Raw genomic sequence first — 5,606 nt, forward strand, 5'->3', positions numbered from 1 at the left:
GAGCTCATGAGAATCTGGGGAAAGGCCCTGGGGCTGGACAACTTCCTCTTATTAGGGCAGAGCATCCCTTATTTTCTGTCCATTTCACAGAATAGATGGGAAACTTCTCAAGAAGCCACATGAGATGTGCTGGCGGCGGGCAGAGGAGGAGGTGAAGGGTGGCGAGTAGAGCAGAGCCTGGGTCTTGGTAGGGAGGGAGAGGCCAGTGCACCTGAGGGGACCACCTGCCAGGCACAGGGAGGTGATAAGCACTCGCTTTAAACCTCGGTTTAACCATGACTAATCTGCAGAGGAGGAAATGGAGACCCAGAGAGAGGCTAAGCATCGATGAAGACTGCACAGCCGGGGACAGGTCGAGCCAGGAGGTGACTTTGATCTTCTGACTAGATATTGGGGGTGTAGATGGGCCCAGCTGCCCACACAGCCTGGTTCTCCCTCTGCTGAAAAGACGAAGCATGGGGAAAGAGGCTGCTGCTCGCAAGGTCTCAGTTCATGGTCAGCTGCAGACCTTGACCTCCCTCGCTGTGCACAGTCTTGTTATCTTCATTATAACCCTGTGAAGTCACGAATTCTCCCCTTTCTAGGGACATGGAAACAAAGATCCAGAGGTGATGCATGTACGCTGATGTCACTCTGGCCTCCCTCCTACCCTAACAAGTGTCTGCATCCACTGCAGCACCAGGGATGGGTCCCTCCACTTTGTCTGGGTTGGGAAAATTCCCAGGGATTTCCCAGATGAAAGGAGGCCTAGATGGATCCAGGCTGAGAGGAGAGAGGGTGTGGCTGGTGGGCCTCCCTCTGGCTGCTGGACAGCTCCAGAGTTGGGCTAGAAAGACGCCAGAGCAGTGACCTGCTTCCGGGCTCAGAGTTCAGGCCCATTAACAGGACTCATCCTGTCTTTTGGGGACAGTCACTATAGCTTGGACTTTCCCATTTTCAGGGTCTGGGAAATAATTCCAGACTTCATCTTGAAGGCTCTGAGCATAAAGGGAATATGGCCATGTGGAAATGGAGACTGAGGGGAAGGTGAGGGCATGCACAGGGTCCTCAGGGCTTGGGGTGGGTGCTGGGTTCCAGCTTCTCCAAGGATTAGTGAGGAGAGAGTGGCAGGCCAGAAACTCCCAGGACACTTCAGCCCTGCCCTGGATGCACATCTCCCTTCCTCCTGCCTCCACTCTTCCTGCCTGATTCCTAGGTCAACTTTAGATCGGACCTTTGCACCTGAGCAAAACCCTTCAAGTCCTGCTTGCCAGAATGTCTTCCCCTAGCCAGTGTGATGCTCAGGAGGGTCCTGAGCACCCACCTGTCAGGATGCTTCTGCATCTGGCTGTGTCCAGTGTGTCACAGTAGCAGCAGAGACAGCAGTGGCAGCAGACAACATCACCACTGGAGCCTCAATTTATTTGGCTTCTATTCCTTGTCGGGCCCTGTGCTAAGTGCTGTAAATGCATCATTTTATATAAGCCTCAGAGCCACTCTGAAAATTGCTCATTATTACTGCTTGGTTTTCCAAGGTCAAAGAAATGGCTCTGTTGGAGAACATGGGGGCTTTCTGGGATAGACTTGTCCCTGAAGACAGATGTCTTCATAGGTGTGAAAGGTCTTTGTCTGTGGACCTGTGTGAGGGAATTTCTCCTGGGTTCCATTTCCCAGAACCTGGGAGATGGGAAAGGTAAGAGCTCTAGGGCATTGGGCTCTGTATGACTGTGCTGGGACCAGCCCCTCCCCTGTGGAGCAGACAGGGGGTAGGTGCTGGGAGAAAACAGTGGCCAGGGCTAATGAGGGGAGGCTGGATGGGCCCGTCTTTCCATCCTGATGCCAAGAAGAAGCCAGTCTTCCTGTGTGGGAGCATCTGCATGTGCCTGTAGCTCTCTGTCTATATAAGGGATTCAAAGAGCAGCCTGTAGAACCTGAAGCCCAGGGTGCAGACCCCAGCTCTGTCACTTACTATGTTGAATGACCTTAGTGAAGTTACTTAGCCTTTTAGTACCTCTGTTTCAATTTCTATAAAATGAGAGTAATAATAGTCCCTACCTCCTAGAGTTGTTGTGTGGCTTAAATAAGATGAAGAAATACTTGGCAAGCTCTTAGAATAGTGCCTGCGGCGATCCATGTGAATTGTTGTTGCTGTCCCCATCAGTCACTTGGCTCCGTGGTGTGCATCTGTGGGAGTAATGAGTATGTCGGTAACTCTGGCCCTGCTGCTGCTTCCTCTTGGCTTGGCTTTATCTCATCCTGCAGAGCTGAGCCAAGGATATGTTTACAAGTAATGACCTGAGAAGACAAAGTCCTACTGCACTGGTCCCTGTGACCTTCCCAGGGGAACCCCTTCTCATACTTTGCCTCCCTGCAGTGACGGTGCCTGGCGTGCAGCCTGCAGTAGCTGGAGACCTAGTGTGGGGGGCTGGGGTGGGGGGGGAATTGTAGAAGCAATGAATGGTCCTCTATTAATGACAGGGTAGTGAGAATGTTGGCACCATCCCCCTTTCTTAACAGAGGAGGAAGCAGAGCCCAGGGCAGTGTATGCGTGCATGCGTGTGTGTGTAAGAGAGAGAATCAAAGTCACGTAGTTAGTAAGTTGCAAAGGGAACCCCCCCCCACCTCACCTGCTAGGACTTTCTGTAGCATTGGATCTGGGTACACTGGTGACACCCTGCTACAATTGTGTTACTGAGTGGGATCTGGCTGAGTCTGGTTGGGAAGCAGAGGGAAGTAGCAGAAAGCTATGGGGCCTTGGAGGCAGGAACAGAATCACAGCCCAGGGAACCAGGACAGCAGTCTGGAGCAAGCCCAGGGTGGGGGTGCTGCTCAAGCGAGGGCAGATCCTGTGCTGGGTGACTGAAAAGACTGTGATTCATAGGAGGGACAGGCATAATTTGGGGACAAAGTGCAGAGAGACTATCAGTACTGATCACACAGAGGGGTCTTTCCAGGTGAATTTCCCATCCAACAGGGTAAAGGAGCAAGAATTAGGACTCAGCCCCCTGGTGCTCAGTACATGGCTAGGAGATGCAAAGGTACATAAGAAAGGAAAGAAATGAACTCAACTTATTTTTCTTTTTAATTCTCCCACTACCCACCAAATATCCATTTTGTAGACCATGAAACCAAAGCTCATCCAGAAAGGGTGTTTGTTACTGTTATCATTCAAGTTTGCACAGCTATTGAGGGGCATATGTAGTTAGAAGGACCTGAAGCATCTGTCTTAGGACAGTTGTCACCTACACATTCATACGTGCAAGTGTGCATGCCTGTGCATGTGTTGGGAAGGGAGAATGAGAGAAAGAATAAGATAAAGTCACCGATTCCTGTCACTCGGGCCAGGACATGAATAGTGGAAGAAGGGAAGTGCAGAGTCCCCTGTGTGCTCTGAAGGCAAGTTTCAGTCCGCGTGCGCTGGTCAGTACAGAGGGGTAGATGGTGCCTGCCAGGGAAACATGCCCACTTCAGGAGGAAGGGAGGTCACACTTAGAAAACACTGAAGAGATCTGCTCAGGCATCTCTCTCCTCCCTTTAGCCCTTTCTCCAGACTATTGGCAACCATGACAGGAACCAGGACCTGGGCAGAGCTATTCTCAATGCTCCCCAGAGCACCTAGCACACAGTGGGGCGTCTAGACATTGCTCAAACTGCACTAACTACAGAGCACCAGAGCCAAAGCTGCAGTAAGAGAGGCTTGACCAGCAAAGGCATTTCACTGAATGCATTTCAATTCGATGTTTATTTAGTGAACATCTGTCAGATATCTAGCACCATGTTGGACTCCAGAAAGGAGGGGGAATATTAGATAATGGATATAGAGAAAAAAAAGTAAGTGAGGTGTGGAAGGTTTTGGATGAAAAGAAGAGAAGGGGGTGGTACTCAAGTTCATTGACCTGTATGTCATATTAGGTATGAGGAATTTCATATAGGATATTTCATGTAATCCTATAATACCCGTATTATATTAAGTGTGTACTACTATTGTTCTCATTTTACAGTCTGAGACTCATCGAGATTAAATCACTTGCCCGAGGCAAGAGGCTAATGGATTTGAGCTTTGATACAAGACTGCTTGATTGCAAAGTCCACAGATCTCTCCCCTGTACCACACTTCCTTCCAAAATATACTACAAACTGTGATCCTGTAACCAGAGCATTCTACACAGTCTGATTCTCAATTTCATTTTATAATGGAATTACGAAATTATGGTTTTGCCACCTCAAAACCATAGAAACCTCAACAATCATCACTGAATGTATTCACTAGTGAACACTAAGACTCAAACAGTAAAAGGAATTAGACTACATCATTAGAAACAGAGACTGGAAAAATAAGTGCACGGTGCCCTGTCTCGTGCTTTGGTTGTGAACAGCTATCCTCAGAAATGTGTCTTCACTCGAAATCCTAGATGTTTGGTGTTTTTATTTTTTCTGCTTTAGTGATGCAAGTTCCAAGGCCATAGCTGCCTTTAATTCACATCACATCTGTTTATCCGCTTTTCCAGTTCTTCTGGGTCTGGCTCGGTTTACTCAGTTCCAGATGCCTGAGGCTACTTAAACCAATGAGGTCACAGGAGTAACCTCAAACCAGATTATTGGGTCTGTAGGGCATAACTTCCTTACACTGATGACTCATGCATTTGGTGAAAAGTTAGGGGGTTGGGGATTCTATGTCCCTGTGATTACTTACTGTGTCTCCTTGCATCGTGGAGATTGATCCGTACCATTGAGTTGGGTTTCATGAACTACGGAAAGTTGAGCACTCAACATTCCTTCCTTCCTTCCTTCACTCATTTATTTGACAATTATTTTGCTGAATGCATAGTATGCTCTTGGTATTGCAGTGATGAACAAGGTAAATTCCTGCCATCAAGGCTTCCTTCACTCATTTATTTGACAATTATTTTCCTGAATGCATAGTATGCTCTTGGTATTGCAGTGATGAACAAGGTAAATTCCTGCCATCAAGGGGCTCAGGGTCTGTGGACCCCCAAACATCCTATTCAGCACTCCACGTGCTGCCTCCAGAGTTTGTATGCACACAGAATCTAGATTTCCCAAAAGATGGAAATTTCAGTTTTCAGAACCTTGATGCTGTCTTTGCCATTTAAGGGGGGGTTACCTTGGGGCTCAGTTTTTTCCTTTTGAGACAGGAAGACCTCCGTGTACCACCCTCTCACCCCCTGATAGGCAGAAACAGCCAGGGAAGTGGGATGCGGGTGTGTGAGTTGGAAGAGGGGGATTTCCCTTCTTGGGCTGAAACGGGACTTCGGTTGTAGTCTCTTTTGACTTCAGAATGGGCAGGAGGCCAATTTTTCCCTGTCTGGAATATCAGCGACAATGGATTTCCTGTCTCAGCTTTGAAGGTAATTTTGAGACAATTTGGCTCACGAACTGTCCTGATTATTCAATGCTGTGATTTCAAGAGTTGGAAAGGAATTATCCCTTCTCCTTCCTCTGTCCTTTCCCTGCCAGAACCTACTACAGCCTCAGACAGTTCTAGAGAAAAAGAGACTTACTGTAGTGACCACTCATCCATTACTAAGAGAAACAATGAAACATTAAGAGAAATGGAGCCCCTGACACCCACCATGAAAGTGGAGTCAGAGACTAACTGCTTCTCA

The sequence above is a fragment of the Galeopterus variegatus genome, unplaced genomic scaffold, assembly GCF_000696425.1.
Source record: "Galeopterus variegatus unplaced genomic scaffold, G_variegatus-3.0.2 Scaffold1082, whole genome shotgun sequence".
Classification (NCBI taxonomy): domain Eukaryota; kingdom Metazoa; phylum Chordata; class Mammalia; order Dermoptera; family Cynocephalidae; genus Galeopterus; species Galeopterus variegatus.